General features: G+C 39.5%; 1 protein-coding gene and 1 non-coding gene across 3 annotated transcripts in view; one reads left to right on the forward strand and one right to left on the reverse strand.

The window, feature by feature from the left end:
• Window positions 1-24,510, reverse strand: part of DSCAM (DS cell adhesion molecule) — an 802,011-nt gene that overhangs the window by 446,227 nt on the left and 331,274 nt on the right. The gene's annotated exons all lie outside the window — the stretch shown is intronic.
• LOC118150004 (small nucleolar RNA SNORA51) lies at window positions 14,967-15,101 on the forward strand. The gene has a single exon (XR_004737773.1). It is a non-coding gene; the product is annotated as a small nucleolar RNA SNORA51 (small nucleolar RNA).

Here is a 24,510-nt window from a genome sequence, read left to right on the forward strand (position 1 = left end):
AGACACCACGCCCAGCTAATTGTTTGTTTTGTTTTTGTGTTTTTGTTTTTGCATTTTTACTAGAGATGGGGTTTCAGTTTGTTAGTCAGGATAGTCTCGATCTCCTGACTTTGTGATCCTCCCACCGCAGCCTCCCAAAGTGCTGGGATTATAGGTGTGAGCCACTGCGCGCAGCCAATCCTTCCTAAATATTTTGTTTTTTGTTTTCTGAAAAAGGGCTTTAAATACATATATTTTATAAATACAGGATTTGTGTCTTATTTTATGAGGAACATGGGCATTCTAGTAATAAATTGCTCATTTCTACAGTCTCTTTCTTTCTGTCTTTCAACGGATTAAGACTCCTGTTTCTATTAATTTTTCCAAAAACCTTCCAGGAACAAGTATCTGTTTTAAGAGGGAGACTGGGAAACTAAAGACCTCGCTACTGAGTGGCACAGCAAAATGTCAACTTAACCAGTTTCTTTCCAAATCTTACTTTTCTTTTTCTATCTAATTCATCCCTTCATGGGTGCAGATTATACTCTTGACCTTGTATAGCTACATCATATCCTTTAGCATATCAGAGCCCCAAAAGGGAAGAGATGGCAGCTTCAAGCTCAATCGTTGGAGAAGAACCTAATACAGGGGCAATTTATGAAGTCAGTGCAGTACCCAGGGGCTAATGGCAGCTCAAAACTGTTACCTTCCCTAGGCATGGAGGGTTGCTGGGCAGGAGTAGTTTCGGAGCAATCTGAATGGGAAGGAGCAGGTGAAACAAAATCAACTCTCCAACAATACTCCTCTCCTGCCCTGTCGTCTCCTGCTGATGCCTCCCACTGTGGAACCCAATAGGAAGCCCAAGACCAAAGAGCCCACTGAGGAAGTCAGGCTCCTGGGGCTCAGAACAGGGTGGAGGGCTCGGAGAGGCATATGGTAGGTGTGTAGCACAAGGCTTCTCTTCTTAAAGAGAGCAAGAGCAAAGAGAATGTCATTTGCAGAGATATTTCACACAATATCCATTACTGCAAAGATTACTTCAGACAGGCTAAAGGTAGAATTAGTAGTCTCTTCTCAGTAGGATTACCATATTTATCTAATGCAGTACACCACTTAAATCTAAATTTCAGTTACACAATACATAATTTGTAATGTAAGTGTGCCCCAAACAATATTTTGGATATACTTACACTAAATATTATGTATTGTTTATCAGGAATTCAAATTAATCTGGGCATCCTGTATTTTATGTGACAACTCTACCTCTTTGTATATTAAAATATACATTCTTCAAATACATATTTGAAGTATTTTTAGTACTTCTGTCCCAAAGGGCTAGAGGAAATGATGAGTTTCTTCTCAGGTGTGTTATATTTGGTATTATTCCTGTAAGTTTCATATCTGTGCTCCTGTTTTCGATCTATGTCTTGGGTCCTCCACTTTTAAAAGTTATGCTCCCTATTTTTTTTCATTGTGATACATAAAGACTGTCTCCACAAAGAATGGACTGATTTCACTGAGGTCATCCATGAGCTCCCTCTTTTCTCATGAGAATATTTTTTTTAAAGGCATGAAGCTTAGTATTCAGTTGCAAGGCTGTGCAGTTATCCTATGTGCCTTCTGTGTGCAAATGGGAAGATTGAATTTTCCAAATGAATATTGATTTATGAATCTTCAGCATATTTCTAGGGATAATAAGCATATGAATCTGTAGAAAGCAATATAAGAACAGACAAGACTGTGGCTCCACTGCTTCAAAGGATGCTAAGGGTTTAATGAGCGAAAGATAATCTCCTGGATGGGTTAACATGAGCATTTAAAAATGCCAGCACCATTCCTCACCTTGTCCAGAGTGGGGCTGCAGAGAGGGAAGCAGGCGTCCCCATAGCCAGGGCTGGGTGGAGCAGAGAGGAGCTGGGAGGACGTAAGGGTGCAGAGACGCTTTCTGCTTTTCCCTGTTTACTTTCTTGCATCTCCTCAATTGATTCCTATCTCACTCAAAAGAAAGCCCAGAATCCTCACAGGACTTTTCATGGCCTGGTGTCTCAGATTTCCTCTCCTCCCCTTCTTATCTGCTTTCTTCCAGCAACCCTGACCTTCTCACTGGTCCCAAATTTTCTAAGCACCCAACCATGGCAGAGCTTGTGTATCAATTCTTCCTTCTCTCTCCCATTTCCACCAGCCTCAGCCACACACTCCCTTGTAGCCTATGGTCTTCTGTACCTAGCACCACCCTTGTCATCCTCTGACATTTAACCTGCTTTATTTCCTTCTGGGCATTGATCACTGCCTCGTGAATACATGGCTATTTGTCTTCCTTGCTATAGAATATAAGTTTCATGAGAACAGCGACTTTTGTCTTTTTGGTTTTTGCCTATTGTTGTATAGCTAGTGCCTACAGTACAGTCCCCAGCTATGTGGGGTAGTGGACACCCCAAAAATAAGTGGATTCATCCTCCTGTGATGTCACACTACGGATTTATTCTACAGATATATATGGCGTATTCGCCAGCCAGGTTTGCAAATGGCTAGTGCTTGAGGAGTTCACTTCCATATTATTGAGAAAAGTAGACCTTTCCTTTCCTTCCTTAAAAAATAAGAACAAGTCAAGCCTGTAATCCCAGCACTTTGGGAGGCCGAGGCGGGTGGATCACGAGGTCAAGAGATCGGGACCATCCTGGTCAACATGGTGAAACCCCGTCTCTACTAAAAATACAAAAAATTAGCTGGGCATGGTGGCGTGTGCCTGTAATCCCAGCTACTCAGGAGGCTGAGGCAGGAGAATTGCCTGAACCCAGGAGGTGGAGAGGTTGTGGTGAGCTGAGATCGCGCCATTGCACTCCAGCCTGGGTAACAAGAGCGAAACTCTGTCTCAAAAAAAAAAAAAAAAATCAAAATAAGAATAGCTAAAATCTGCTTGTGTTGAAGTTGGTGCTGTCACCATCGAAGTCTAGGGTCCTGCCATGCTGATGGGGAGCCAGTGCATCCAATCCTCTTGCTCATTTGATTTCACCCTGAATATATATTACCCCTTTGGAGTTTTTCTGATGGTCTTGCTGGTTCTCCAGCAATTCAAACTCACTGCATTTTTGAAAGTGATTGATTAGTCTTTGCTCCCTACACTGAAAAGGGTATTGGACATCTGTTGACCCTTTTATCTACATTTTACTATACTCCCAGAGTCTTGTCATATGGTTTCTACTCTTATTTTTATAAAACTGTTTTCATTAATTGATGCCTTTAGTATTTTGCTCTCAATGTCTCATCCTCATGGTTTAAGTTCATCATAAACCAAACTGAGCTGGATGTGGTGGCTCATGTCTGTAATGCCAGAACTTTTGGAGGCCAGGGCAGGAGGATCACATGAGCCCAGGAGTTCAAGACTAGCCTGGGCAACATAGTGAGATACTGGCTCTACAAAAAACAGAAAAATTAGCCAGGCATGGTTGATGTGTATCTGTAGTCTCAGCTACTCAGGAGGCTGAGGTAGGAAGATGGCTTGAGCTTGGGAGGCATAAGCCTGGGAGGCAGAGGCTGGAATAAGCTATGATCATGCCACTGCACTCCAGCCTGGGCCGCAGAGCAAGACCTTGTAAAACACACACACACACACACACACACACACACACACACACGCCTCAAGCACAAGGCAGATCAGTCCCATCAGTAGCTCCATCAATGCCTTTTGGACCTACTTAGAAATGTACCAAATAATTCCTAATCCCCCTGCGGCATTTTATAATTTATAAGAAATATTTGCTACATATTATTTACTTTTCACAGCAGACCTATGACGGATCATTTTCCCAATTTTACAGATGAGGAAACTTCTTGGTTTTATAAGGATTTAGGCAAAGCTGAGGGCACTGCCCAACTCTAGGGACAGCTGTTTCCTCCCAGCTATTGGGAGGCTGTGCATGATGTCCCTGGTTTTAAGTGACTTGATCATGGATTACTTCAGGGGGGAAGGCAGTGGCATAGGATCCAGAATCTAAGTCACTTTTCCTACTGTCATCAGTTCTTTTACACAAAATGAAAGAATCCCTTAAGTACATTTTCCAAGATCAAAGTGTCCTGCTTGGGACGTACCCTACAGACACATGTACCCCTTATGACACATTCTATTTCCATACAGTCCAGCAAAACTCTTTCCATGAGTATTTTAATGTTACGCTAAAGCATTCCAGAAGTCGGTATTGTGGTATCCACAAGGACAATGTTTACCGGGGAACTTGTGCACAGACACAGTGTGATCTTTGTGGTGTAACCTGCCTACAAGCAGCCCTTGTAGTGTTAGGAGTGGGCAGTGGAGTGGGCAGTGTTAGGGCTAGCAGGAACCACAAGGCTGGCAGGAACCCAAATGGGTTCCAAGTATTTGGGGTGTAGGATGATGTGTCAGAGACTAAGAATTCATCTGGCAAATATAGTTCATATTACAAACTTCAATATTATGTAACAATGGGCCATTTAAAACATTATTTCACATTAAACTAAACATACATAATGTGTCAAAGGATAAAATATCCACATGACTTTTCAAGACAACACAATTTAACAGACAGTTTAAACCAGCAATGGTCCACGTTAGGCAAATCCCAAACCCTCTAGGGTCTTATGTTATATTCTGCTTAGGGGCAGGTAAATAAAAAGATTTGAGAAAAACTCCATCTCTTCAATTAGCAGGTGAATAAAGCTCAGGGCCCAGACAAGTTAAATGACTCATAAATATGTTAGAATGATCTGTAGAACTAGGCAGCCATGTCTAACATGCTTTACATAAGATAACTTGGCCAGTGTCTGAACTGGGTAAGTGCCTGGGGGTGAATTGGTTGGAGCACGTGAAAGGGTGGCATTAGTTACCAGGGATGCCATAACAAGACACTGGAAACAGTGGTTTGAACAACAGTTCTGGGGCTAGGATTCTGAGACCAAGGCATCTGCCAGGCCTTGCTTTCTTTAAAGATGCTAGGGAAAAATCTAACCCAAACTTTTCTCCCAGCTTCTGGTAGTTCTGTGACTAGGCAACTAGTACATGGGCATTTATTGGGAGTCATAATTCTACCTAACATATATATTAATAATAATTTGCTAAATGATTTCCTTTTTAATGTCATGCATAATTTTTTTTTTATTTAACAAAAAAACTATCCTGAGGAGAGTTCCATGGGCTCCACGAGTTTGCCGAAGACCTGAAAGGCACACAGCAGGTTAAGAACCTCTGATTCGCGACAGCGATGCTGGCAACTAGAACCAGAGCATTCCTTTAAGGAAACATCTGCCACAACGTCACTTGCCAATATTCTCTTTAAGTCCTACTTCCCAACAACGTTACACAATAGGAAGATCTTTTATGCTATTTTTATGGAAGAAGAAACCATGTTTCAGAGAGTGACTTCCCAAAGGCCACACTGCTGATGGGTTGCAGAGCTAAATTCGAAGAACGCTCCAGCGACCTCGGAGCTGAGGCACGCATATTTCAAGTCTTCCAGCGTTGCCCTGTATTCTCTCACTGCCTAATATGCTGGACCAAGAGGAAATCAGTACTGGATTAGTATCAGCCTACACTGTTTATCTCCCCTCTTATGGATGCATCTGACCAGACTAGAAAAGTTATCTTTGAAAAATAAACTCTAGTCATTTCTGTCTTCAGCTTTCCTGCATTATCAGAGAAAATGTTTTTAACATGCACTTATAACAAGACTAGCACTTGTTTCTCCCACCGACGGCTGTGGCTAGAATGAGCACGTGAGCAGACGCCAGTGCCAGTGCTCTCAAGGAGCTATCGAACGCCGACCTCACTCTGCACGTCCGCTGATTTTCAGTGCGTTACCTACCTCAGTTAGCTACAAGAACTCTCAAAGAAAAGTACACTGAAGATCTGGAACACAAATCTAAGTCATTGACATGAGTCCCTTTCACTGCGGGGCTTACCCAGGGTCCTGTTTTCTCTGGATTTCTCAAACCACTAAGATTAAGATCTAGCTTTGATTTTCATGTATTTGTTGGATTTGGTTTTGGTTTTAGTTTTAGCTTGATAGTAGCACCTTCACTGTGCAACTTGGAACGTATTTGATGCGGTAAAATTCAGTTCTGAATTGAGCATTGATTTACTGTCACTGGGGACTGCTGGTCATGGGTTATCATTGTAGTTCATCACTGCTGCTGGTTCATGACTAGTGACCTCTATTCCAGGCTTTCCAAGGGAAGGCGCTATTGGATATTTCAAAAGAGCACCAGAGCTCCCCAGCAGTGGCTCATAAACATTTCAGGTAGAACAAACCCATGGGACACAATATCTCACTGTGACTTACTGTTCTATCTGGCCAGCTCTAGAAATGAACAGTCTGAGGCTTAGAACTGAATTTTACCACGTCAAATACAGTTCCAAGTTGCACAATGAAGGAAAGAAAAGAAAAAAAGAAGAGGAAAGAAGAAGAGAGGGGAAAAGAGGAAGGAGAGGGAGGGTGAGGAGAGGGGAGGAAGAGGATTTATCACTCAGTAACACCAAGTCTGTACCAGGGATGTTGGCTGACTCCTCAGCCATGTGGTCGTCAAGAATCCTGTCTTGATCACAATAGTGAGGGCCATGGGCGCAGAGCTGGCCCCACCTTCCCTGTTCTCCACTCCTTCTCTGAGTCTGAGCAGTTCTTCTTACCTCAGCCCTTCCTTGGAAGAGCAGTCCACCTTTCACTGAGAACAGAATTCCTGATGTGGAGTATTGTGGTGAGTGGGCATTACATTCAGATATACAGGATAAAACGAGCTTTAAATCATCAGCAGCAATCTAAACTGGTTTTAGAAAGCAAAATAAAAAAAGAACAACAAAAAAAAACTACATAGGCTATGTGAAATACTCAAATAATGCATGACACAAGATGTTAACAGATGTTTAAGACCTCAGCTGTACAACTTCTGGGGCCACCGTCCACACTGTGTCCTAACTGAACCTCTAAACCCCCTTTAATTGTTCAATATGGAGACCCTGATTATCTGTCTCTGGGGGTGAAACTATAAGTGGATTTTTTTTTTTTTAGTGACTATTTGTAGTTTTAAAACTATCCAGTGGAAACATGCATTATTTTATTATCAGAAAAAAATTGTATTATTTGTATTTATTCCCTTATTTGTATCGGATACAGATAAGACACAGTGAAAGTTGACTATCATACCAACTCTCATTCCTGCCTCTGAGACTAGAATCAGGGCTGTTTATATGGTTCTCTGGTGCTATGTTACTCAAAGTTCAAAGGAAGACTGAGCCCCGCCCCCAGGTGGAAGGTAAGATCCTATTAATGACTTGGTGTTGGGGTACTGTGTCCCACCTCCTGGTTGTCCATTTCACAGGTAATTGGAAATAATAGGAAAGCCTTAAGAAAACTGAGCAGAATGAGTTAGAAAAAGCAATGGAAGCGGATTTAGCCTACTACCACTCACACAGTGCAGTGAAACCCAAACCATGATAGGCAGCTGGGTTCAAAAACTGCCAGAGATTCAGCACAGTGGAAAATGACATTTTTATTTTGCAGTTTTACAAAGGAAAACAGGATAGAGCTATTCCATGTAGATGAGTATTCTCTTACATGCTAAAAGATTTCTTCCAGTTATTTTTAGCCAGTTTATTTGCTATTTGATAAGAATAGGAAAGCCTAGTGAAAGTCTTATGATTTATTCATAGCATTCTGAAAAAAAGTCTGGTAAATTTTAAGAAGAAGTCTATTAGTCAGAGCTTTCTCGGTCTCTTTATAACAGCTACTGGCTTGCTTAAACTGCTTTATGGAATTTCAGAGAATACCTCTAAAAGGAAATACTATAATGAATGTTGTACACTTGATAAATATTCAGAGTGCCTTAATTTTCCCACCTGTTTACAGGGACTCTTACTAAGAGAACAAGCTGTTGCTAAGGTATGGGGTAGCTGTCAGAAACTTCTAGCTTCAAATATGCCAATTAAGTTGCTCTTTGGGGAAGCTTGGCTCATCATGTAAAATCACTCGGGGAGTTGCTCTATGATTGTGATATGCAGTGCTTCTCATTTAAAATCCTCTACACTCCCCATATCCAGTCCCTCTGCGTGTGGTGATTACAACATTCTTGACTTTTAACACTTCACCAACAACTCTATTAATCAAAGTGTGTGTCTACAGGAGAGGAGCAAAGTAGCTATATCTGACTCATCTTCATTCAAGATGTTTGCAGCAATGCAAAGGACCACACACTCACAAAAAAAACAAGATATAAAATCACTGCTGCAAAGTGAAACATGGATATAATACTCTTGAACTGACTTGTGCTTTTTTCCAGATTCTTAAAGATTTACTGAAGGAACCTGTTACTAATGCACTTCATGCTTGCATTTCAAAAATATGTAACACATTTCATAAGCTACTTTGTTAATTTCAAAGACAAATGAGCATTGGCAAGGCTTAGCTACCAGCTGATCTCAAGCTCACATGAGGAGACGGTAGCAAGACTCATCCCAGCTGATTTTGAGATAGGCAATAAAGAGTGAATATTCTAGAAAATAAAATCTTCAATTTGATGGTTACATGCCATTCCTCAGAACCTGCTACTGACTGGGACATCTGTGATAAACATGAAAAATACCAATGGGAGCCCCAGCCCTACTGACTTCATGGAGGAAAAATAAAACAAGCCACGTTTATTTTTACCTCTCATTTGTTCCTTCTTGCTTCATTGGATAAAGCAAGTGGCTCAAACAAAATTGGCTTCATTCAAATATAAAGTGCTTCAATGGCATTTGATAACCAAAGACAGCAGATTCAGGAGGGTTAGCAGCTCTTTCACGTTCATGACACCACGTTGTTAAGTTTGTATAAATGGCCAAAGAAAATGTGGATCTGGAATGAGAACTATGTGTCACGATTATTTAAAGCAAAGAGCCAGTAAGAGTGGTTAAGTTATGGTAGGAGAATTCAGGAATCACTAGGTATATCCAGAGAGAAACGTTTTTAAAACTGTTACATGGGAAATATCAGATTAGTTGTTATAAATGGAAAAAGATATATTTTGTCTTGTTGTGTCACCAAAATATCAACTCTAAATATAATATTAAAAATATGAGTCTAGCAGTAATCAAAAGAGGAAAAAAATATTTTGCCCTACTATTACTGAAACATTAATCACAAATCCAAAACATATTATCAGGGAAGTTACACTTCGATTGGAAATAGACTGACTTCCTATGTTAAAAGAACAGCCTCGACTATTCCACACCAGTAGCAGATTTCAGAAAATAGCCCTATATATCACTAAAGCATATAGTTCTTCCTCTTGTCTTATTGTGAAAAACAGCATTCACATCTTTACATACTGCTGTATTTCTATAGCAGGCAAATTATGTACTTTAATGTCCATCTTACATTTGTGAATATAACTTGCATTTACAGCTGGATGTGGTGACTCACCTTGTGATCTCAGCACTTTGGAAGACTGAGGCAGGCAGATCACTTGAGCTCAGCAGTTTGAGACCAGCCTGGGCAACATGGTGAACCCTCCTCTCTACAGAAAATACAAGTTAGCTGGGCATGGTGTTGTACACTTGTAGTCCCAGCTACTCAGGAGACTGGGGCAGGAGGATCTCTTGAGCCTGGTAGGTGGAGGTTGCAGTGATGGTACCACTGCGCTACAGCCTGGGTGATAGAGCAGAGCAAGAACTCAAACAAAAATGAATAAATAAAAATAACTTGCATTCACAGGAGACTGCTGGAGCTGCCCTCTGGACGGACTATGACAGAACAGTTTTCTCTGTTGCCCCTCCACTCCTGCACACAGGCCCTTTTCCTGAACTGCTCTCCAGGAGCACCAATCCCTAGACCTTTGTAACCAAAACCACTGGTCTTTGCTAAATGTACCTGTGGAAAAGTGGATAGAGTGGAGTCACTTCTATTTTCCTAAAGGAGAAGCACCCTACATGGAGAGAGTCTGCTTAATCTGGTTGTAGAGAGGGTATAGAGTGTGGGTGCAGTGGAGGTCCCAGCAGATTCAATTCTAGGAATGTCATCATTGATTTATTTAATTTCTGACTCACACTGTCAGGCAGGGAAGAAACCATAACTGTGAGTATTTACCAGTCTAAGTCACTTCTATTTGTGAAAGCAAAAAACCATTGCTTTTGTAACTCTTAGAAAAGAAATAAATCAACAATGAAATTACTAAAATGGAATATGCTGACAGCCATACTGCATCCATACTTTAAACGGGAATTAATATGCTATTTATAAACCAAAAAGAGAAGGTAAAAGATCTCAAAAGTCTGTTTTTGGATTATTAGAATAACTCAATTATGTGTTTCAAATGCAAATTGGTAATGGTAAAAAGATCCCAAGCATAGGTTAATTTAAATGAAATTAAAAATATTAACTAAGTAGTTTGGCATTTAAACATGCAGAAAAGCAACAATTTAAAAAGTATTATTGTTGTCATTATCATTATTATTATTATTCAAAGACAGAGTCTCATGTCAACCAGACTAGAATGCAGTGGGGCAGTCATAGCTCACAGTAGCCTCAAACTCACAGGTACAAACCACCGCATCTGGCTAATTTTTTTTTAACTTCTTTTGTAAAGACAAAGTCTCTTTATGTTGCCCATGCTGGTCTCAAACTTCTGGCCTCAAGTAATCCTCCTACCTCAGCCTCCCAAAGTTCTGGCATTACATGCATGAGCCATTGTGTCCAGCCAGAAAAACTACATTTTGATAGAAAGAATAACGGCAAAATGCTACATTTCTAAGATAAATGAAAAAATTTTAAATGTGGTAAAATGGCCTGAACATGGGTGAGCTCTCTAATGCCTAAAACACAAAGTCATCATTACTTCGTCTTTGCACAAGATTGCAACTTGTCCTCATTGAAGAGTTGTTTATTTTTCTTTAAAATTCTGCATATTTTTGGAAGTTGATGTCAGTCCTGAATGTCACTTATTACATAGGAAAGGGGAGAACTTTCATCAGGCCCTCAGTTTCCAGAAGCACAGTCATTTGCAGCCATAGATTCCAAAAAAATAAAACAAAGAGCAGAATTCAAAAGGAGTCCTGGCAGTGAACCCTAATACCCAAGATGTCAAACCTCTCTACCCTTTCCTGGTTGTATATTGATTAGCAAAGGGTCTTTTTCCAAGACCCTTCTCTTTTACTCTGAAGGCATAACTGGTAGATCCTTGACAAGCAGCCTAAGGATATTTGGTTTTCTATTTTTCACTGGGGGTAGAGGGGGTGAGAGGATGGCATCTCCCCTTTGTTCCTTTCACTCAGAGCCTGGGGCCTGAGCCTGGTTTCCCAAAAGGTCTGTGTACATTCACCCCCAACGGCAAATGCCAATAAGCAGTGGGTTCAGAATGAGGTGGGAAACCAGACACAGACATGGGCTCAGTCAATAAGCAGCACTTCACACACAGTGACCACTAGCTAGTAAAATGTTGTAAAATGTCTATGAAAGAACTCATGTGGAATCACATTAAAAAACAGAAATGAGCCCCAAGCACAATGCCTTCATATTCTGTGACGTTATAAAAGTGTTATATATGCTTCTGAGGCCAAACAACACTAGGACTGAGAGCAGACTTTATAAGAAATACCTTGATTTTTCTCTAAAAGAATCTAAAATTCCCACCTTAAAGCACTCTAAAATAAATAGCAAAGAAAGCTCTACGAAATCACTAATGAGTATAGCTAGGTCCAATATAGAAATAAACTTTATATAGGCTATGCTTCCCAAAAAAGCATTGAAGGGAGAATTAATTCTACCGAGATAGTGTTTTTACAAGGAATTGAAGGGAGAATTAATTCTACCGAGATAGTGTTTTTATAAGGAATTGAAGGGAGAATTAATTCAACAGAGACAGTGTTTTTGTAAGGAACAGTCTAGTGGCATTTTAGATATGACTGGTTGTTACCTTGTAATAAGTCCTCCTTTAGGAATTAATATATATGAATTTTTGAATAACAAGTTGCTAAAAATGTTAGTATTGTTGACCAAAATTAAGACTGTTGAGGTTTGATAAACATTTATCAGAAATCAAACGTGATGACTGACAAATGTTTCTTGGAAACTAAATGTGGATTGACCCAAGAAGTCAACAAAAGTTGGGTGTGTTCCATAGTTGGCTACTAACTGGAAGGCCTTTATAAGAAAGTTTAGAAGGAAGAGGACTCCTCACACCAGAGCTGCCCTTTTTCATTGGAGGGTACATTACAGAGGTTAACATCATTGTCTACAGATTGCAACATACAGGTTAAAGTGTCTCTGTGTAAGACAATTAGGCAGACTTCCTGATTCTGAAACAAATCAGCATCCTTTTCAGTGTCTGTAAGTTACATATTAAGCAATACGTGAACAATTTGAGGAACTCCGTATAAGACGCTACCCAGGGACTGGATGTTGCCATGAAACACAAGACCTCTTCCAGATGGGTTAATTTGGAAGTCTGCCAGAGCTGGCCCATAGGTTATTATTGTGCTTACTTATATGTTAGCATAAAAGCAAGAAATTTATGTTTGAGAAAATCATGTCATGTTTGTTTTATAGTTTAAAACTTCTATAAAATTCTTGACCTTTAAAAATGTATCAGACTTGTTTTTGGATTGTTCACATATGTGTTAATGGTAAAGGCTGGATTTATTTGAGAGAATAACAACATTATAATCATTTGTTTAATTCTCTTCATGGTATTCATGGTATATTGCTTTATAGTTCATAAAGTGCTTTCACTTTTCTCAGATAATCTTGAAGAAAGAGGAGCGCAGAACAGAAATGATACCATCATTATTTTATAGATAAAGAAATAGGAATTTTCCCTAGCCCTCAAGTTAACAGGGCTGATAAAAAAAAGTGACATTAAAAATATATTCACATATAGATAAAATTTAAAATACAAGACATTCAGCTTAATGTAAGTTATTGCACTAATTTCTTGATTAGAGTAATAATATCACAGCTCCTATTGAAAAAAAGTTATAAATTTAATGTGTTACTTAATGATAAAAATATTCAAAATGAATTTAATTGTGGTTGAGTAACTACCATTTCTCCAAAGTAAAGGTTTCCTAAACTAAAAACATGAAAAAGATGAGAATGGAATCACTAATGTTGTTTTGGGTTCTAATATCACATGAGTCTACAATTTTTACAATTATTTATAGAATAAAATTAGAATCCTTCATGTCCAATAAAATAGTCCCTTTGCACCTCTGTCTATACATAAATCACGCTTTCAGCAACCTGCAAAAAGTATTGGATTTGAGGTTTTGCTTCTGCGGAAAACACTTGCATGCAAAAAGCTTTCACCATTGAGAAGGCAGAGGAGATAGGTTACACGGGCTTGCAAGAAGAGTTTGTGTGTTTGCAGGGGGAAATTAACATAACGGTGATCTTCCCCTTCCAATTATACATGATTCAGTGATTACACATAAGACGAAATTCCCTTGTCCATTATATCCTGAGTGAACCCTGTTCTTTCTTACTCACAAAAGTAACTGAGTCTATTTTCTTTCATATGTTATTCCACAAACACTGACTTCACACCTCCTCTGGGAAGTCACCCCACTGCACACTGGGGATATAATAGCAAGGAGACAGGTAGGTTTGTTGTTCTCCTGCTAAATCTTATCTCCATTATTTCACATCATTGAAAATCATGGGTAGCTTTTTTTCGAGATGGAGTTTTACTCTTGTCACCCAGGATGAAGTGCAATTGTGTCATCTTGGCTCACTGCAACCTCCACCTCTCAGGTTGAAGTGATTCTCCTGCCTCAGCCTCCTGAGTAGCTGGGATCACAGGAGCCCACCACCACACCTGGCTAATTTTTGCGTTTTTAGTAGAGATGGAGTTTCTCCATGTTGGTCAGGCTGATCTCAAACTCCTGACCTAAGGTGATCTGCCCGCCTCAGCCTCCCAAAGTGCTGGGATTACAGGCATGAGCCACCACGCCCGGCTAGAAATTATGGGTATCTTGTGATGTTCTGGACTCTAAAATGTCAGAGATGTGTTAATGAAGGAGTGAAACTTAGTGATCCTCAAAGCCTGTAGGAGAAGTGGGAGAGGAGAAAGAGGGGGAGGCCGTCTTCACATTTCTTCTGTCTTCATCTACTGCCAAGAGCCAGTAGAGGTCAAAATATTCTTAGGAAATTATTGATATCTGACTATTTACTTAGTCAATGATAGAAATCGTTGTTCTTAGCTGGGCACGGTGGTGCGTGCCTGTAATCCCAGCTACTCGGGAGGCTGAGGCAGGAGAATTGCCTGAACCCAGGAGGTGGAGGTTGCAGTGAGCCGAGATCGCGCCATTGCACTCCAGCCTGGGTAACTAGAGTGGAAAGAAAAGAAAAGAAAAGAAAAAAGAAATCGTTGTCCTTATGCTGATTTGTACCTTTGCTCAGTGAAGTTATCGTAGTGAATTTATACTACTGTATGCCATAAGAGTAATGGTGCTCTAATCTCCCTGCTGACACCAAGGCAAGGCCCCTTCTTAGACCCATTAACAGCACAACTGCATCCCTAGTGGCCCAGAACTGCAGGGAAGGGAAGGGAGCACAGAAAATTCTCAGCTTTAATGCTTGCCACTTCCCTCCACTGTTTGAAACAAGGCTTGATGGGGGCATTCTTGGAGCTCCAATTTTCTGCCTTTTTCTGAGGATGCCTTTCATTTTCCTTCTCATTCCTGCTATTTGTCTTCCAGGAATCCTTCTGTCCTTTGCTGTTACCTAGGAACTCAGCTCGCCTTCCCCTTTTGTCTTCTCTCTGCTGGGAATACTACTGAATTTCATCCTGTGCAGAGAAGCACAATTTAGAACACATGACACGGACCAAAGCAGGAGACAGGGATGGCTCTCCACGCAGGTCACATGTGGTCATTTTCCCTGGACACAAATCTGGGTACTTATCTGTGTCAAGATAGGAAAGTAATTACCACCCAAAAATAAGTGTGCAGTGTTTTCATCAGCAGGCAGAAACTTAGAGAACAAAATCTAGGCCTCCTGGTACTTACCACAGGCTGTGTTCTCACACTGACAGCATAGAAAGAGGAGAGAAACTAACCTGCCTACCCCATACATACCTCAGCCCAGGGCCTGTGCCTGATCTGTATTGCGAATGAGGAGACATTGAGAAAAAAAAAAAAAAAAAGAAAGGAAAGTCTATCGTGGGACCAACAACAGAAAGATCTAAGAAGAAAACTATGCATATATGTCTTAGTCTGTTTTGTGCTGCTGTAAGGGAATGCATGAGGCTGGGTAATTTATAAAGAAAAGATGGATCTGGCTGAGGGTCCGGCACTTTGTACAAGAAGCATGGTGCCAACACTGGCTTCTGGCGAGGGCCTCAGGGAGCTTGGAATCATGGTGGAAGCTGAAGAGGGAGCAAGTGAGTCATCTGATGAGAGAAGGATCGAGAGTGATTGGGGGGAAGTGGCAGGCTGCCTTAAACAGCCAGCTCTCGCATAAACTAATAGAAGAATTCACTCATTATCAAAGAGGTAGCCCCAAGCTATTCATGAGGGATCTGTCCGCATGACTCAAACACCTTCCTCTAGGTCCCACCTTTAACCTTAGGGGCCAAATTTCGACATGAGATTTGGAGGGACAAATATCCAAAGTATGTCAATAGGGGTGTTGAATGGATGCACAGAATAAAAGAAAAACAACCTATCAGAGATAGAATTTAAAAATAAAAAACTGCAACAACAACAATGAAACATAAGTGCAGACAAGAATAATGAAAATATCTGCCACACACCAGATCGCAGATTGGAACAGAAAATACAAACCTTGATGGGGGCATTCTTGGGGCTCTTGAATGAATACAAGGCACTTCATTCTCAAGGCTTTTCTCCCCAAACTGCTAGGTAAGCCATGCAGTGAAAGACTGCATACAGAATTCATAAGAAAACTCCAAGGCCATTTGTGTAATCAGGGACGACAACCTGGGCATGAACTTGGAGGCACACATTTTTCTTCAAAAATGTGCCAAAATGAAAGTAACCTCCCAAAATAATTCAAGAGAAAGAGTGGCAAGTGCAAAGAAAACTGGACAAGTATGGTGAACCCTACTCCTTGTCCCCAAAGAAATATAGGAAAGGGGTTGCAGAGCCCCGCACCCTCAATTTACCATTCCTGGATCAGCTTTTTCCCCACCCTGTTTTCACTGACCCAGAGAGCCAGGCAATGCTTCATCCCCGGGGAAAATGAACAAGGTCGTCTTATTGATTGGACTACAGCACTCTTTTTCCTCTTAAAACAGGGCTCATTGTTAGAAACTCACAAGCAAGAAAAATGCTCCAGGCTTCAACTTAACACACCAGAAAATCAGAGCGTATCTCCTAATTTAAAATAAACCCTGGCATTTTTGATTCTTTGTTTTCCCTTTTGATACTGCATAAAATGGATAGAGATTCCCCTCAACGGCAGACAGACAACTCAGGTTGCACCACTGCATATTCTAATGTTCTGCAGGAACATCTAATACTGTCAATAAGATAAAAAAAAACCAAAAACTAACGCTCCTTTATATATTTTTTATGGGAAAAAAACTAACGCTCCTTTATATATTTTTTATGGGAAAAAAACTAACGCTCCTTTATATCTTTTTATGGGAAAAAAACTAACGCTCCTTTATATATTTTTTTCTTTATGGGTTATGATAATAGTATACACCAATGGACTCTGCAGAACAATTTGCTTTCATTCCTTATTTTCGCTCTTTACTAGTAAATGTGGGATAAATGTATAATGTGTGTTAAATATTCATAATTATTAAACTATCAGCAGAGCTTATCAAATCCCACGTATTCTTCTCCAATGAGCCCTTAAAAGGGAACAACTGTGATGTAGAGTACATAGACGTGGAGTGGGTCAGCTGATCATTCTGTCCCCAAACGGCAGCAAGGGTGTTGTCTTCAAAGGAAAAGGAAACTATAGACTTTGCCAAAAGGACATTTTTCAAATATTTAGAAGCAAAGTTAAGAAAATATTGCTTAGAAGATGGCACTGCTTAAAAATATTGGTACGTCAGTAAAGGCTACTTCTTGTATCAGAAAAGTACTAGGATAATTTCTACTATAATCTGAAAACTAAAGAAGTATGAACTTATAAGTGTTGATGTTCTAGATTTTCAAAAAGACTGGGAATTCATTTCTTTAAGAAAAAGTAAAAATAAATATTCACACTGCCCCTTTTTCTTAAAAAAGAGTTTCCCCCTAAAACTATAGACTACTTTAACTTGTTTTGAAGAGAAACATACGCAAATGGAGGAAAAGTTACAAGAACAGCACAATAACCTGCAGCCAACCTTCCACTTCCACTCACCAGTGATACCTCGTCACCTCATTTCCTTCGTTGCTTTCCCTTTTTCTCACTCTAACGAAAACAATTATTGCTGTTGCTGAACAACTGGAGAGTAGGCTGCATACTTCATGTCTCTTTCTCCCCACGTTTCAACATTACTTCCTGAGAACATGACAGTTTCTTGTATAACTACAGAACCATGATCAGTTTCAGAAAAAAATTAAAATTTATCTTTGACAGTCTTTGATTTTAAGAACTTAGAAGAGTGTTGTACAACTCCAATTGAAGGTGAAAATACTTTTTAAAATTACAAACAGTCTTTTCTAACTCCTCACTCAAAACAAAGTAAAAGCTTCATGAGGGCAAATATTTGAATGTATTCCCAGGTGCACGAGCCCTCCCAGGAGAGCCTGACACTCAGCCCACTCATAGGCAGTGTTCCCTCATTTCAAAAATTATTCTTCAAGCAATATTTAATTATTAATAAGTATCTCATGTATCCAGTATAATATGTGAAATCATTCTTGATGATATTTAATATCAAGAAGGTTGCTATGACCCATGTTTTTAGGAACATGATATGTTTTTTAAAGGCTCTTCTTCATAGATAACCCTCAAAGATTCACCTAACTCTTGACTTCTTTTGAAATATCCTCTGCATCTTGCCACTGATTTGGATTTTAGCATTCAGTGGTAGCATCTAATGATAAGGTGTTCACATTTTAGGTTGATTAAAGGATCGTGCAATAATTTTATTCTTTCATCTCCCCACCATACACACACAAAAGTCTTTCAAAAGAAACCAAGTACTCTCTCCAAACTGACCTCTATTAAAATTAATTTTTTAATAACTGCTTGGTTTTATCACTACTTCCCCAAATGCTAATTAATTCTAACTCTAAACTATGTAATTATAATACTACTGCTGAAATACAAATTATCTGGTGCCCCTGGGGTGAACAAGTTAAAATGTATTTCATGTTCCATTCAACAGAGGAAAGGCGATATTTCTTAGACCATGGAAACAATGTGGCAGCCTCGCTGGTCTCCCTCCCCCAAACATTGGCAGGTCCTGTTTCTCCCTCTTTAGCAGGAAGAAGGGAACAGAGTTGACAGTTGGCATCCAGTCAGTTTAATGCCTCTCTCCATGGGGCTGTGAGAAACGGTGGCATGCCAAGTTATTTTTGGCCAGGCACAGCAACACACAGAGCCTTCAGGAGCCTTCATTTAGGCAGTGGCAGCCAGTGTACCTGCAGAATGTGAATTGACGTTGCCATGGAAATAGAACAACTCTTCCAGTTCCATCAAAATCCATCTCTATCTGTGACTAGGCAGAGGTCAGAAAGGAAAGAAGCACAAGTGCCAGGGAGACCATCCAGAAGGGAAGGACTCTGCAGTGTCCCAGTGTGGGAGAAATTCGGTGGGCTTTTTCTGCTAATGTTCATATACATTATTGTGTTTCAAATCCAGATCTTGTTTTGCCTTTAGACAGTAACAAATCCAGATAGACACACACTCCTTATATATAAATATATACACACATATATACCTTATATATTTATATATACATATATATTCACCTTATATACTCTGTATATATACCTTATATATTTATATATATATATACATATATATATTCACCTTATATACTCTCTCCGTATATATACACATATATGCCTTATATATTCACATATGTATATATACACTCCTTAATATAAATATATACACATATATACCTTATATATTTATATATATACATATATATTCACCTTATATACACTGTATATATACACATATATGCCTTATATATTCACATATGTATATATACACCTTATATACTCTGTATATATATATATACATATTTACATACACACACATATATACGCACACACATACATCTTAGGTGTATATACATGTACCTTATATATTTACATATAAATACACATGTACATATTCACCTTATATGCTCTCTCTGTATATACATATACACACATAATACACTCACACACATATACTTTATAGGTGTGTATATATATATACCTTATATATTTCTGTGTATGTATTCATGTTTATACATAAATGCAAGTGTACATATTCACCTTATATACTCTCTCTCTGTAGAGACACATACACACACACACACACACACACACACACACACACACTTTCTTCTGGAACCCAAAGCTAGCCTTTGGAGGCTGCCATGTGACATTGTTAGGGTCTCGTTTTCTCAGTTTTCACACGAAGTTGATTTAGATAACCTCTCAGCCCTCCTGTTGTAATATTTCTATGATGCCATTTAACATTCTGTTTTCAGTCTTAATATGCATTAGCCCTTTCTACCTGGAACTGCAACAAAAACATGAAAACAGGACAGTGCATGTAATAAGAACACAGAAATAGGAGCTATGAAAAGCAAAGTGCTTCCTCTCTATACCCCTCTTTGGGATGTAGTTCTGGGGTGCTGCTGTGGGCACTGAGATCTTAGCTCTCCCTGGGCTTAACACTTAAGGTGGCAGGAGGGAAGTGACAGTGCTCTGCCCCTGGCAAACTCTCATTGCTGGAGATTTGCTTCTGCCTGTTCCAGGGTTCAGCCGGGGTCTGGCCCAGTGCTCTCATTTTTAATCACCTGTTTGGCCCTGCACATGGCTCTGCATGTGAGCTTCAGCCCAAGTGCCAACCTCTGGGTCCCATGCTTTTCTGGCCTTTGCAGGAACTCTTGGTTCACAGAAACATGGGTGTTAAATGCAGAGGGTGGGCACACCTTGGGTCCAGGGACACAGGGGACCAAGGAGGGTACACAGAACCTCCGTGATGGGTATTAGTGAACCTCGATGCTCTGTATTCCTAAACACAGAGTGAAAAGCTGTTATTCCAATTCAATAGGAATCTATGTGTGCATTCTAACAGACCCTGGAGTCCTGATCATTTTCAAGAGACCATGAAGGTTTGAGATGCGTCCTTTCTTGCTGTGTGAGGCACAAGCCCCGTCATCTGCTGACATGTGGTAACCAGTCAAAGGGCCTGGCAGCCCATCTGCACATATTTTCAGTGCAGTTTGCCCTTATATACATCTACTGATCACCTAAACCTTAAACTTCTACTTTGTTGAATTATAGGAAGAACATCCATCCATCATGATACAACTGTGCATGGCTCAACAATGGGATATGTTCTGGTAAGTATGTCATTTGGCAATTCCATTATCATGCAAACATCGTGGAGTGTGCTTATGCAAACCTCGATGGCGTAACCTACTACACACCTAGGCTACTAGCCCATATAGCATGTTACTGCATAAATACTGTAGGCAATTGGAAACAATGTTAAGTACTTCTTATCTAAACATACCCAAGCATAAAAGTGGTTCAATAAAATATAGTACTGTAATCTCACCTGACTGTTGCCATATATGTAGTCCAGTGTTGACTGAAATGTCATTATGTGGTACGTGAGTGTATTTATAAATCTGGTAATTCAAGAAAACGTCCAGATAGCCCTTTATTTGACTCATCCTAGGTACGTGTAATACATGACAGTGAGTGTTATGTGTGAGCTTGGCTGTGACAGTACCCAGGTATTTCCTCAAACCCTGATTTAGGTATTGCTATGAAGGTATTTTGTAGATATGGCTAACATCTACAATGTTGATGTTATTGTAGATACAGTTAACATCTAATCCAGTCAGTGGAGAAAGATTTACCAACCAAATGGAGAGCAAAAATAAATAAATAAATAAATAAATAAAAAGCAGGAGTTGCAATTCTCGCATCTGATAAAATAGATTTCAAAGCAACAAAGATATCGTGGTAAAAGGATCAATGCAACAATAAGAGCTAACAATCCTAACACCCAGATACATAAGACCTATAAAGAGACTTAGACTCCCTAGACTCCCACACAATAATAGTGGGAGACTTCAACATCAATATTAGATAGATCAACAAGACAGAAAATTAATAAGGATATCCAGGACTTGAACTCAGATCCGGAACAAGTAAACTTAATAAACATTTGTAGAGCTCTCCACTTTAAATATACAAAATATACATTCTTGTCAGTACCACATTACACCTACTCACAGGTTTAAATGAAATATTGATCAGCCATTATTAAGTACAATTATTGGGAAAAAAAAAAGAAAAAACAAAGAGAACCTTATGAAAAAGAATCTTGGTGCTATGGTCTGAATGATTATATCTGCCCCGAATTTTAGTGTTGAAATTCTTACCCACAAGGTGATGGTATTAGGAGGTGGGGATTTGAGAGCGCTCATGAATGGTATTGTGCCCTCTTAAAAGACCACTGAGGGAGATCCCCTGCCTCTTTGGCCACCTGAGGATAAAGCAAGAAGGCGCTGTCTATGAACCAGGGCAGTGGATCTTCATCAGATACTGGATCTGCTGGTGCCTTGTTCTTGAGCTTCTCAGACTCTAGTACTGTGAGAAAGAGATTTCTATTGTTTACAAGTCAGCAGGTTTACAGTTTTTGCTATGACAGCCCAAATAGACCAACACACCCAGAGGAGAAATTCTGACTAAAGACTGTAACATAAAGATAGAAATCCTTCTTGAGCTTCCAGGCTCTTGCTCTGCCCTATAGATCACAGATGGGCCAGCCCTACAATTATATGGGCCAGTTCCTCAAAGTAAGTCTCTCTCTCTCTCTCTCAGTCTGTACATATACATATACATCTAAGGTGTATGTATATTTTATATACATATAAAATACCCTGTTGATTATTGGTTCCAGGTAACTTGAATCACTAGGGTTTTTCAATCAGATCATAAAACACACGACCTTCCTTCTTGTGTCATTCTAGACTTTAAAATTTGTAGCCCCGCCTCCTAATATAAGCATATATTTATATTATTTCAGATCTTCCATCTATGAGAGGCATTTAACTCCTCTAAATGAATACGTTTCCATAATGACATTATTCATTTGCCATAAATTATATGTGAAGTAGATTAGCTTGCAATCGTGGAATCGATTTCTCCTGGAATAAATTCTGGGAGCCACAAAACTACAAACTTCCAGTTGAATTTGGTGGGATACTTACTTGCCCCATTCTAGAGGCACAGAGGTCAATAGCTCTACTTTATTTAAATACCATCTTTCTTCACGAGAAAATAATTCTCTCTATAATAATTATAGCAAGTCGATTAAGAGGAGCAGGAGTAAATGCAATGACATTATCTACCAGAAAATATGCTTTTCATGAAAGTATTTCAAAATCAAAGATTGCTGTCAACCATTTAAATGCATTAAATATTTTCTAGGTTCTTGAAGAGGAAATAAAACACTAACATGATAGTGGATGAAAAGATATGTGGTGTGTATATAAGGAACTGCAGATAACTGTATTTCAGTTAGCACATGAGAACTGAGCCTAAATGGCCTTTGGTTGCCTTGCTTAAAAATATCACATGTCCTCCATAAGTATGTACAAATATTATGTATCACTAAAAATTTTAAAAGGCTGTCATAGATTCTAATAACATAGGATTTCAAACAACTTAAAAGCACTCTTTCTGTGGTTTTACAATAATTCAAGAATCTCTGCTCTATGTAGAACAGTGGTTCTCAACCGGGGCCATTTTTGACCTTGTGGGGACATTTGGTAATACCTGGAGACATTCTTGGTTGTCATAACTGGGAGTGAGAGGGTGGTTGGTGCTGACATCTAGTGGGTGGAGGCCAGGGATACTGCTAAAAATCTTAAAACACGCAGGGCATTTCCTTTGGACATGTACTCAGTAGTGAAAGTACTGGATCAATGATAGGTCCACTTTTGTTTTGCTTTGTTTTGTTTTTTTGAGACAGAGTTTCACTCTTGTTACCCAGGCTGGAGTGCAATGGTGCAATCTTGGCTCACTGCAACCTCCACCTCCTCGGTGCAGGCAATTCTCCTGCCTCGGCCTCCTGAGTAGCTGGGATTACAGGCACGTGCCACTATGCCCAGCTAATTTTTCGTATTTTTCGTAGAGACAGGGTTTCACAACATTGACCAGGATGGTCTCGATCTCTTGACCTTGTGATCCACCTGCCTTGGCCTCCCAAAGTGCTGGGATTACAGGCATGAGCCACCACACCTGGCCCACTTTTGGTTTTTTGAGGAACCGCTACACTTTTTTCCATAATGGCTGTACTAATTTATATTTCCACCCACAGTGTGTAAGGGTTCTCTTTATCCTCAGCAACACTCATTATCTTAAGTCTTTTTGATGATAGCCATTCTAATTGAGGTAGGTGATACCTTGTTGTGGTTTGGGTTTGCATATCTCTGATGATTAGTGATGCTGAGAATGTTTTTATATACCTACTGTCCATTTGTATGTCTTTTTTAAAGTTTTTTATTTGTTTTGCTGTTGATTTGAGTTCCTTATGTATTATGAATATTAACCCCTCGAATGTCATGTTTTCATACATGAAATCTAAAGTCAATCTTGTAAAAGAAGGGAATAGAACAAGGTAAGTTATAGGAATAGGGAGATGGGGAGTGGAGGGTCAGTGGGTATGAACTTACGATGAGAAAGGAGGAATAAGTGCTGGTGTCCTGTTGCACAGTATGGCAACTGCAGTCAACAATAAGGTATTGCACATCTCAAAGCAGCTGTCACAGAGGGTTCTGTATGTTCTCCACAAATAAATAATAAATATTTGAGGTGATAGATATGCTAATTATCCTGATTTTGGTCATTAAACAATGTATACATATTTCAAAACAATACATTGTACCCCATAAATATGTACAATAATTGTGTGTCAATTAAAACTTTCAAAAAAATACATTTACAAAAGCACAGGACAGCGCACCCCTCCCTCCATGGGAAAAAGAATTATCTTGCCCAAAATGCCAGTGAGCTGAGGTTAAGAAACTCTGCTATAGAATAAAGCTAAACATAAGGAATGTGTTTCCCATTGGCACGTGCTGTATTAAGGAATGAGATAGAACTCTTTATTCAAGTAAGGTCAATATAAGCAGTTAGTAGACAGAAACCCAGTAAAAACTCAGAGCAAATGGCACGGTGTTCTCCTTAGGAGAAGAGCTAAGCAAACAAAGCCCATTTCAGCTCAGTTATCATGTGCTAATGCAAATCAACAAGAAGGGATATTAGCAATGCAATTCGTTCTACTTGATTATAGTTCATTTTGCTCAACAGGGAAGTCAGATTTGATGTTCATGATCATCAGGCATAAATCCTACAAAATGTATTTAATAAGAATGCAA

The sequence above is a fragment of the Callithrix jacchus genome, chromosome 21 (assembly GCF_049354715.1).
Source record: "Callithrix jacchus isolate 240 chromosome 21, calJac240_pri, whole genome shotgun sequence".
In the NCBI taxonomy this organism is placed as follows: domain Eukaryota; kingdom Metazoa; phylum Chordata; class Mammalia; order Primates; family Cebidae; genus Callithrix; species Callithrix jacchus.